Genomic DNA, 12,931 nt, shown 5'->3' on the forward strand with positions numbered 1-12,931 from the left:
ACATTGTTTAAAAAAACAGAACAGAAACCAAAGGAAATAATAAAGAAAACTTAAAGAAGAAAAAAAAAAAGACAATTTGCATTCCACCTCAGTGTTTTCTAATTAAAATGGTCTCAGTGCTCCATTCCACCACTTCAATACTGTGAAAATGTTAAAATCATAATAAGCATTAACATTTTTTTCTTTTACTTCTAAACGCTGATTAATCAACATTCAAGATGTCGTTTTTAAAAGCAATTCCTGTTTTTCTGGCGCGAAAAAAACCCACAATCTCAACTATTTTCCAACTTCAGTTTTCTGAGCTTGAATGTTTGAGATTTAATAAAAGAAAAGAAAGAGAAAATAATCATATATATATTACGGAATATGATGGTTTTTCTATAATGTGGAGCACCATTGCCTTAAAGCTACTGAAAAGCATCAAAATATGTCAAACCCTACAAGATTGTTCTTGTTCAAGCTCTAGGGCCCAACGATCGAATCATAATGGGTGGTCGAACAGGCGGGATTTTTACCCCTGCCCAATCGACATCTGCCCAATTCTCGGCCAGATATCGATCAGGGAAGCCCGTCGGAGGGCTGCGGACTCTGTCTGTCGGTAGCTTTTATCGGCCCACCTGTTTTATTATTACAGAGAAAAAAATGAATACATTTAAAAAAATGTTTTAATAAAATGGAGTCTATGGGATACGCCTTTCTATAATTCAGAGCTTTCTGGATAACAGGTTTCTGGATAATAGATTACATACCTGTAGTTGAAACTTGTATTCATAATGCAAAAAGAATTATAATAATGATAACTCAGACTTAAAATATGATTTATATAAATGTCAGCTATGACTGTTTTCTGTTTAGTGCCACCATGACCTGCCATACTAATGTGTACTAATGTGCTATGTTTAAGCAAAGAAAATACATTATTTGTAATTAGTTTGTTGGATTGATGCCTGTTATTAGGTGCTAACACACATATTAAGTGTAAATGTTCTGTATTCAGAAATAATAATTTAATTTTACTTCTGGCCCTTGAGCAAATTGTGTTCTATTACACCATACATACCCTTGTATATTAAGAATGGTTAATAAATAATTAGTTGATGACTAGAGCAAGACTAAAAATCCTTAGACTAGAAAGAATGAAACCGTAATAGTCTCTGGCATGCACACACAACAGAAAAGAAAACAATTGAGCTTTACTTCAAACTCATGTGTATTCTGGTTCAAGCTACTAAGATATATTTTGACAAATTTTAGCTTGTTAGTTTTAGATCACCCTCATGCAAAAACGTGAAATGTTGACATTTAGTGCTGTCAGTGCTTTTTCTTGCTCTAATTAAATTATTTTGTCAGATAATCAGATGTAAGAGTGCCCATTTAAAAATGTGCAAGGTTGTATGGTAACAGGCAACAGCATCATTAAATTTATATATAAATTCTACATTTTTCTCTGGCAGAATAATGTTCTTTTTAGACTACATTTGCAGCATTTACAGCATTTCATCGACCACCAGAACTCACACACACTGGCCTTCAGGTTCTTAAGTGCCCGGTGCTCAATGATTAAGGGATCGGAACTCTCCCAATCCAGAAATTCACTGGCACATGTGGCAAGCCCTTGCAGTTTATTTGTGAAAATGCAATGTTTTAGGGTAACACACCTTAGTCCCCTTGACACCCCTTTGTCAGAGAATAAGGAAGCAGAGTTGACCGGCACTCAAACGGATCCACAGAACCAGAGATATTCAGTTAAAAAAATATATTTATTAGTAGAAAAGCCACCCTACGCATTTTCGCAGCCCTCAGGGTGCATGTCAACCAGGATTCGGTTCGGGATTCGACCAGGATTCGGATTCGGCCAAATCCGTCTGCCCAGCCAAACCGAATCCAAATCCTACCTTGCTTATGCAAATTAGGGACGGGGAGGGAAATCGTAGGACTTTTTGTCACAAAACAAGGAAATAAAAATTGTTTTCCCCTTACCACCCATAATTTACATATGCAAATTAGGATTCAGCTTGGTATTCGGCTGAATCTTTCACAAAGGATTCGGGAGTTAGGCCGAATCCAAAAGGGGATTCGGTGCATCTCTACCAGGAATAGAGATGAGCAAATGTGTCCCGTTTCTCTTCGCAAAAAACAATTGCAAAACTGGCGAAAAAAATTGCAAAAAAGATTAACTAAAGGGCGAAGTGGCTATCGATAGCGTCAATTCGCTATTGTTATCGCCTGCAGGGACATCGCAAATTTACTAACGGGCACAGGCGACAAATCGCTAGCAAAAGAGACAGGCGCTAGCGGTTATTCACACTCTATCGCCAGGTGACGTTACTATACAAATTCACTAATATGCAGATTTTACTGAACGTTATCTCTTTCGCCAGACTTGCCTTCGCCTGCTCAGACCAGCAAAGTGCAATGAAATACACGGATCTTCCTCATTCTTCTGTCACTTACATCATATTCTGTGAGTGGAAAATGCATCAAAGTTCAAAAAACACTGGCATCTTTTCCTTATTTCAGAGTGATAGGCTGCAAAAGTCCTTGAAATTTTTTTTGTTGGTAACCGGTTTTATCCAGACATTTGCTAACATATGGAACATTAATTTTACAGTGGGCTCATGTGTAGGGCATTATATTAACTCTCTTGTCTTTATTAAGGTTCCCTGGACATGTGTTTTAAAAAGTGTAATTTGTAAGTATATGCACCAACATTTAACATAAAGACATCCCTCCATACAACTTTCAATTTCCCACCCTATGCAAATTGACCTGATGCAAGATCCCTAGCGAAAATGAACGCTAGTGCATCCTCACTATCAAATGCTCGCATTGCCGAAGTAACACTTGCGAAAAGTCACCAACATTCGGCGCCCATGCCGAAACTTCACATTTTAGTGGATTAGCGTAGTCTGAGCGAATTTTCGCCTAGCGAAGTTAGTAAATCTGCCCCTTGGTATCTAATAGTATACTGTGGGGTATTTTTTTTTATCAAAGAGTGAAGTTAGATATGACCACAATCCGCTCGAGTGAAATACCGCCTCTCTCCAATCATTTCTATGGGATTTTTAATGGCATATTTATCAAAGGGTGAACTTTCACTGTCACCCTTTGATAAATATGCCTTTAAAAATCCCATAGCAATGAACTGATAGAGGCGGTATTTCACCCTAGCGGACTTTGGTGATCTCTAACTTCACCCTTTGATAAATATACCCCTCTGTTGCTGATTGAGCAAAAAGTATCATACTGGCTTACAAACACAGGCACAACTAATAATAAACAGATCCAACAGATAATATCTGGGTGCTTTGTATCTCACATTAAAATGACTAAACCATATATTTATGTATATGTCCTTAGAAAACACAAAAGCCATGAATATCCTGTAAATTATATCCTCATAAATGGTGAGTTCTGATGTAATTTCTGTCACATGACTCACTGAAACTTGTGTATCATAATAAATAAAGTACCCCTTGTTGCAAAATATGAGGATATTAGAAGTCACCTCGGAGTTCCATGACCTGCATAAAAACACTCGGCCTTCGGCCTCGTGTTTTTATATGGTCATGAAACTCCTCTGTAACTTGTAATATCCTTGTGTATATCCTAATTTACAAGAGGGGGTACTTTATTCACTATATATAGAAAGTGGGAGGGCTCAGATCCCTTTGGTTGATGTGGAAGGAGAGGGGAAGGATAAAATGACGTATGAAAAATTTTCGCCAGACAGGAATTTAGAGCTGTACGTAGTAGGGATGCACCGAATCCACTATTTTGGATTCAGCCAAACCCCCGAATCCTTTGTGAAAGATTCGGCTGAATACGAACCTTAATTTGCATATTCAAATTAGTGGTGGGAAGGGGAAATAAATGTACTTTCTTGTTTTGTGACAAAAAGTCACGTGATTTCCCTCCTCACCCCTAATTTGCATATGCAAATTCGGATTCGGTTCGGCCGAATCTGAATCCTGCTGAAAAAGGCCGAATCCTGGCCGAATCCCGGATTCGGTGCATTCCTAGTACATAGTGAATTTTTTCTCTCATCACTACCCAGGAATAACTTCTGTTCTCTGCACAGAGAGCTGATTATCCATTAACATCACTTGAATCTTCCTGATCCAAATGTTTTTAATGAGGTGCCAAATCAGTGCTATGTTTTTTAAACTGTATTTTTCCAATAATTTCTTTGCCTCCAATACATAGAACAAGATGCTTGTCCATGTCTTACCTGACTAGGGATGCACCGAATCCAGGTTCGGAATTCCGCCAGGATTCGTCCGAATCCTTTTGTCCGGCCGAACCGAATCCGAATCCTAATTTGCTTATGCAAATTAGGGGTGTCGGAGGGAAATTGCGTGACTTTTTGTCACAAAACAAGAAAGTAAAACATTTTTCCCCTTCCCACCACTAATTTGCATATGCAAATTAAGGTTCGGATTCGGTTCGGTATTCGGCCAAATCTTTCACAAAGGATTCGGGGGTTCGACCGAATCCAAAATAGTGGATTCGGTGCATCCCTATACCTGACACATAGCCACTATTTCTTGTGCGTTCAATGCTTTTTCTGGACAGTCGTTTGGTGTATAATTTTTTTGCAGGAATCGGTAATGAAAAATGATTGATAACAAAATCTCCTTTTAGAGGAGACAATAATAGCAATTCAGTCAGTGCATTAGCAATATAGGAATAATGCATTGTGGAGAAGAGGTAATTAGTATTATAGTAATAATAGCAATAACTAATAACTTTTCCTCTTTTAACTACTGATATATGCAGTAGCTATAATCGATAAAAAAGTCTCCAAAGTATCCCAAGTTCTATATTTAGCAAAAAACTGAGACACAGATCTGACAGAGGAAACTACATTTGGATTAAAAAGCAACCTTTTAAAGTAGGAAAATTAGGCAAGAAAATGTAAAAGTTAACTTTCACATATTCTTTTTTTTTTTGTTCTAGAAACTGCACTTCAAATACAAATGATATCAAGTTCTATATATGGATTTATGTTCCCTCTTAACATTTAGGTAATTCTTTCCCAAAGTGGAACTGATATTATAATATATATTTTATGAGGGTTATTTATTAAAGGTTGAATTTAAGGGGCAAATTCACTAAGCGCCGAACGCTGGCGTAGATTCGCCCCCTTACGCCTGGCGAATTTTCGCTACGGACGTAACTGGACGTAACTACGCAAATTCACTAACGTGCGCAGTGTACTGAACACTACCTTTTACGCTAGACTTCCTTCGCCACCTCAGACCAGGCGAAGCGCAATAGAGTAGATAGGGATTGCTTCAAAAAAAGTCAAAATTTTTTCTAAGTCCCAAAAAACGCTGGCGTGTTTTCTACATTATGGGTGATAGGCTGAAAAAGATCGAAAATTATTTTGGGGCTCCCCTCCTTCCCCCCTACATTTCCTGACTCATGGCAACTTACCTATACAGTGGGCACATGTGTAGGGCAAAATAAAATTTTTATTTGATGTTTTGAAGGTTTTCTAGGCATTTGTAGTGCTGATACCTATTGCTCCATTGAAATTTGAATTTGGCGCCGAATACAAATTAACCTTCGCTAGCGTAACTTCGCTTCACTTAGCGAATCAACGCTAGTGCAACTTCGCAACCTGTGTGCAACTTCGGATTTTAGTGGATTTGCAGAGCATTGGCGAAACTACGCTGGCGAAGTGCGGCGAAGTTGCGCCTGGCGCAACTACGAATCTTAGTGAATTTGCCCCTAAGAGTTTATGTGAGGTTTTTTTTTTTTTACTTTAAACTCGAATGTACTCACAACTCAAATTGTACCTTATTTTAAAAAAAACATGAACGTCTAAAATTCTAATGAATGTTACCGACCTGAAAACTCGAATCAAATTAGAATTTGAATGCTTGAATATCAGGAAGGCCATTAAATTCTTCAAATATGCCAACAGACCTCTGCCATTAACTTCTACGTGAACTCGGCAGGTTTTAGGTGGTGACCTATCGAATTTGAGTTAATTCCAGGGTAGGGGGATGATAAATCTCGGATACAAATTTAAATTTCGCATTCAAATTTGCATTAGTGGTTTTAAAATCGAAATTGTGAGTTTTGACCAAAAAACAAACTCAAAATTTGAATTTACCCTTCAAACCCTAGTAAATCTGCCCCTATATATCATCATAGGGTAGAGGATGACATCATAGGGCAGGAGTTGACATTTTGCAGATCATTAGTGGGGCAGCAATCTAGTTCTATATCCACAGGGGTTTTGACATAGGTCTACCCTGCGGTAAAGTTTATTTCCATCACATGGTAAGTCAACTCTTTTAGTGTTCAGAGCTTATGACTCCTTGTCAACTATTTCTTAAAACACAGCAGAGCAATATATCCATGTTTTACATCTAACAGTTTTTTTAGTGGGCACTGACGTCAGCTTCTCGAATTGGCCTTGGTGGACTAGTTTGACGCTGCCTTTAGTCCAATACAAGATCAAATATGAGTAACAGTCCATAGAACATGAATCCTGCAATGTTATTGGATTATTTCTATTATTACATTAGGGAATCACATTGGGCAAAAAAGGATCCCAGAATATGCAAAATGTAGCTTAGATATTTGCTAAGGTCTGTTTCTTTAACATCATTTTAAAAAGCAATTTAGGGATGCCAATCTGTCAGTAGACTTTCTGTTCTACTCATCATTCATCTTAGTATACACATTCATGTTTTAACAAAGAGCCGTGTCCTCTGACTTATAAAGACAAAACACATTCAGTTCTTGAGTGTCACCTTTATTTCAGCTAGCAATATGAGGTATCATTCTCAATCCCCTATTGATATATTTTATGATGTCATGAGTAGGGAGCACTTAGAGTGTCTGTTTGACTCTTGCTTTTCTTGCTAGATTCCCCTTACACAATCTGCAAAAATACAGTCTTCTTCCATGTGATGAGATCTATCGTTAACATCTTTTCATCGTCCCCCAGTATTTGTCTGCAGTATCTGGAAGTATATGATTAGAAGGATGTGGGATTCCCAGAAAATGGGTGCAGCACCTATAAATACCTGGGGGAATATGAAGATACATTGAATGAGGGGAAGAGGTTATGAGCCTGGCACCACTGTTCATGATGAACTGAAGTGAGTAGTATTGGGCGAATTTATTCGGCAGGCGAGAATTCTCGGCGAATTCCCACGATTCGCCGCCGGCGAATAAATTCATGAGACCACCACGAAAAATTCGCCAGCACCAAAATGGATGCTGGCATTCGTTTTTTTCAATGCCAGCGCAATAACGAGACGCTGTTTCGCAGTTTTTGTAAATTTTTCACCATTTCGCGAATTTCGCAGGAAATTTGAGAATTTTTCGGTGAAGCGAATTGCCCCAAATTCGCCCATCACTAGAAGTCATTTAAGACAGGAGACAGGAGAAGTTCATAAAAGAAAGTTCAGTTAGCACTATACTGTGGTGCTGTAGCTTTATTACAGCTCCCCAAATTGATCCACTCTGCCAGATCCTCCAAATAAAGACAAACAAAACCTGTTGGGGGGAGTTCATAGCACAAAAAAGTTGTATGGTATGAGAGCATGGATGAATAATTTGTTAGTATCTTGTATGATGAAAGGTTGAATATAAGATATGTTCCTAAGATAAAGGAGGCAGGATTTTGTGAACATCTGGACCTAGGGAGTGAAAGAGAAATCCGAGTTTAAACTGACCCCTAAACAACAGACATGTGAACGGGATATATACAGTATGGTTGATTTGAAAACGAATATATATGACAAGTAGGAGAACAGAAGTTATCGGTAGGAAAATTAACAGTTCAGGTTTTTCCTACGTTGAAAGGACATAAATGTATCTTTACTGAATGCATAAATAAAAACGTTGGAGGCTTTGATGCACAAATTATTCTTGAGTGCCGTTCATGTCTTATACTAGAACTGAATTACCCTGGGGCAAACAAGGTTTTCAATGGAGAATGCACTTCAAGCAATAGTATGGAATTGTCATGATGCTGCTGGGTAAAATAAGCAAAACCTGAAAGAGAAATTCAGTTGCAGGCTGGGGGGTGATATAGACAAAGACAACATTGTTTTCATAATATGTAATTGTCGACTTATCTGTTAAATTATGACAATATATCTAACTATGCATTGGTATGGACGGGGGGCTGTCTGGCTATAGTAAGTGTGTAGAATGGATGCTAACAATACAGTTTCTTATAATAACTGTAAGGTAAACCTGTTTGTACAGTCATAGTAATAGTTATCATCTTCCATTATTTGTATTAGATAACTTGCAGTACTGATATCCAAAATACTTACCGCGTTAGACACCATCACCCCTCTCTCTCTCTCTCTCTCTCTCTTTCTCTCTCTCTCTCTCTCTCTCGCTCTCTCTCACACATATATATCAAGTGAGTTAGGGGCAGATTTATCAAGGGTCGAATTGAAAATTTGAATTTTTAAATTCGAATTTCGACTTTATTTTAGTGTAATTCGATTAGGGAATAGTCCAAATTCGATTTGAATTTAAAAAAAAAAAATCGAAATTCGAATTTTGAAATTTATCATGTATTGTCCCTTTAAGAATTAGAATTCGCCATCTAAAACCTGCCTAATTGGTTTTTAATTTTTTTAAATAAATTTATGTAATTTCGAGTTGATGGGGATTTTTAAAAACGACCCTTGATAAATCTGCCCCTTAGTGTTTACTGTTTAAGTTATTTTTCAACAGTTATTGTATTGTTTTTGCATGGGTGGTGAAAAACCCTGAGAGATTCATGACACTTGGATACTTGATACCAGTTTAAACATGCTAACAGGACATCAAAATTCCCTTCTTCAAGCAGGAACCACCCTCTAAACTTGCCTGACTATTTAAGAGTATTTATTCTGATCCAGTTACTAAATGATTGTTCCAGCAAATAATGGCACAGTAACAGTGATGGGCAAATTTGTTACTGACTCCTGCAAAATTTTTATACACTCTCCGAATTTATCCAAATGCATTAAAGTCAATGGCTGTCCGAATAATTTTGACGTCGGACAATTTTTATGCGCACGACTATTCTAACGCGCAACAAAAATTTTTTGACGCAGCAAATTTATTCGCTGGCGCAAGACGCAGAAATTCGCCGCAAATTAGCCACTGGAGAATTTATTCACCCATCACTATACAGTAACCCACAACATAAAAGGGCATGGCAACTCCAGTAGAGAATGGATTAATGATCCCACTAAATAATGATACATCAATCTAAACAATTTGTGTTTCAATATTTTCATAAGCTTAGATTTGAGTTTTGCAAATTTTCAAGTTTTTCCAAATGTAAAAATGTTTTGTGCATCTTTTTTTGATTTTTTTTCCACATTCCCCTTTTTTTCCTGATAAATCCGCCTTCCACTGGCCATATTATTAACATGTATTTATGAAGCTTCAACATACTCCATATAGCAATGCAATGGAGGTGTGTAACACATCAAACCCACAGACTGAGCAAAATTGTTACAAACTCCCATCATATAATGTTAAAATGATGACCTCCAATGTTATCTCAAGTTTTTTGTCCCCAACATCCTCTCCAGTGAAACAAATTATTACTGGTAGCTTCAGCATCTGTCCCCACTGCTGATAAACCACACTCATTAAAGAAATACTGCTGTAGGGCTTAACTATGGGGCAGATTTATCAAGGGTCGAATTTTGAAGTAATGGGAGTTTTTTTGAACTCCCATAACTCCGAAATTCGTGGTCCACCAATTGACTGCAAATAGGTTCTAGGAGGTCCCCCATAGGCTAAAACAGCAATTCAGCAGGTTTTACATGGCAAAATTTTCTAGAGACAGTACACGATAAATTCCGATATTCTAATTTTCTCATTTTTTTTAAATTCGAATCAAATTTGGACTGTTCCCTAGTCGAAGCACACATAAAATAACTCAACATTTTAATTTTTTAATTTGAATTTTCTCTTCGACCTTTTATAAATCTGCCCCTAAATTGTGTATTTTGGATCCTTGAAAGGTTTATTGGATTCTGATACACTGATCATACAGTGTGAAAGTGAAAGGGACCTCAGATTATAAACTCCATTGGGGCAGGGGCAGATATGAATGATATATAATCTCTGTAAAGAATCTGTTGGAGTTATAAAACGAAGAGCAATAATAATAGTTAAAAGGTGGCGTCCAAAATGCTTGTGTGCCATAAAGAATCTGACACAATCATTTAATTCTGAAGTTATATTTCATGAGATCATTTTGTATAGTTTCCCACATTTTTCTTTTTAAACTGAATTTCAAAGTTTCCTTTGAGCAGTAAAAAAAATCACTTGCAATATGTATGCAATATGTACGGCAAGCGTTCTTTCAATGGATTCTCTTCTCTGCCTGAGCTGGTAATTATATCAGACATGTGCATAACTAAGTATTCTAAGATGCTCTACCCCACTGACTATTTTGTTTCTGAAATGTTGTTTTCACAGCTGCATGCAGCCACAAAGCTCTGCTGTGATCACTAACACAGGAGTCTTAAGCTATATACAGAAGCTGTCAAAACATTCTTGTTTTATCTTGATCAGGCAACAGTGGGGTTATAAACGTACTAAATCTTTGTGCAAAAAAAAGCAATGGTCAAACTTTAAAAATGCCATTATAAAATGATAGTTAATAATATACCATTTGACCTTAAAATTGGCTAGAGGGGTTCACTTTTGTAATACTCAATTTAATTTTTGGAATTTCTTAGGTAAAAGAATTTCAGCTGGAAGTTTTTCATTATTCAACAGACACATAACTATCATAGAATTTATATCCATGGTAAAATTCACATATTTACAAAATACTGGGCTTTTAAAATACTTAATTACAAAAAAAAGACAAGTAGAAATAACAATTTGCAAGATAGAAGGGAACAACAAAGCATTTACATTTTTCTCTTAGAGATGTGCAAAAACATTTGGTCAAGGAAAATAAATGCTTGAATTGAACAGAGGAATCTGTTAAAACTTCCTGCTCACTCATTCATATGGAATATTCTCATTAATAATCCCACCACCTTGGATAAGCATGAAACAAAAAAAGTGATTTATTTAAAAATCTGCTATGGTTTTACTCAGCAAACATCCTTTTTTTTTGCGGTATTTGCTCCCTTTTTTGGCAAACGAACTGCCATGGAACTTTACAGCCCCATTTAACAGAATTTAATGATCTTTTCCCGAATTTGTTAGTGAAAAGGCTACATTAAAAGTTTCTTTTTTTTAATTTGTTAGAGACTCATTTCACATCTGGAAGTTTTAGCCTGGACTAATTCTATTAAAATCAAATCTAGATATAAGACCATATCCATTGCTGTCACAATAACATGGGTGTAAATACCAAAAAGAAAAAAAATTGGATTCATTTTAAAGGTATTATATCCCAGGTAATTTAGGATTTCAATGTTTGTTGACATTGCTGTTTAATGTGACAAACGTGACATACATTTCCACAACAGATGGATTAATGTCATTTAACGAAAAAATCTACTTCACCTAGACAGGTGTTTCCTGTCTAAGTTTGACATCAAATTAAACATTGCTCCAGATGTTCTGTTTGTAGACTGGCCAGTTAATTTTATTAGAGCATTTAATCACAGATCAACAACGTAATAGAAATACAGTACATGTGAAGTGGATATTTAACAGAACTTTAGAACGAGTATGTCTGTCTTGCTGCAAAAAGCCAAAACTCTTTTTCCTCTATTTCCTATACATTTATTTTTTTGGCACAGCACCTTTCCCAAGTAATTCTTGTATTTACTTTTGATGCTTATACTCAAATTCCTTAAATTGCAACGTGCCTCTGTATTTATGAAAAAGAAACAGAAAAAAAAAGAACGCATAACCAGCCAATGAATAATCAGCCTATAGGTTATTTAATTAAAGTAACAATTTTAACAATTTAGGAGAACTTCCTTTACAAAAGTTCATCTGTTTTGGATACAAGTGAGAAGAGTGTTTTCTTACTCCAAATATGTTGCTCAGTGATGAGCAAACCTTTCCCATCTGGTTCTGCAGAAAAATTTGCAAAACCTCAGGGAAATTCGTGAAATGGTGAAAGTTTGCGAAATGCTAAAAACTTTTGCTAAAGTCCATCAGCTTTTTGTGGTGCCTTTTTCCATGTAAAATACATTGAAGCCAATGGGGCTTTATTGCTGCACATTTTGAATTTATCTCATTATCGGCTGCTACAAACTCCGATCTAAGCCGTTCGGGTTTTTAGCACTTATTTATTATTACATTTTCCCAACAATTTGCTTTGCGGTAAAAACTCTGATTTTCGCGTTTTTTTCGGAGGTTTCACCCAATTTTCACGATTTTCCGATTTTTGCCCGAAACCTCTGGGACTTCTCCCATTGACTTTGACAGGTCTGAGATGCTGGGATTTCAGATTCAGAGTTTTCCATCCTCGGGGTTTAATAAATTCCGAAAATTCCGGAATTTTTAAAAGCCCGATTTTATTAAAAAAAAATCACAAATTTATTTGTGATTTTTGCATTCGGGGATTAGTAAATAACCCCCTAGATGTCTGGTTTATATTGATATCTATTAATTTTATTTAGTATTGCTTTAGTATGTGCTAACCCATTGTATTTTTGTGCCATTGAATATATTTTACAAAGAGATCAATAAAGAGAACGGTAGTCATCTATTGATGAATGCCATTTGAAATGCCCTATTATAAAAAGCAAGAAAACTCAGGTCATGTGATAACAAAAAATGCCCACCGAGCAAGAAGGAAAAGAGAGCTTTCCTAAAGTTATCTTTCACAAAATGTTGCTATTCATTTCAAAAAGTAGGCTTTATTTAACAGTAAATTCCCTTTTTCTTCTTTACTGTCATGTTTAAAAAATGTGAAATCAGCACTTTTGAGTTGAACAGTAAGTAAAAAAAGAATAACCCACAC

The sequence above is a fragment of the Xenopus laevis genome, chromosome 6L, assembly GCF_017654675.1.
Source record: "Xenopus laevis strain J_2021 chromosome 6L, Xenopus_laevis_v10.1, whole genome shotgun sequence".
NCBI lineage: Eukaryota > Metazoa > Chordata > Amphibia > Anura > Pipidae > Xenopus > Xenopus laevis.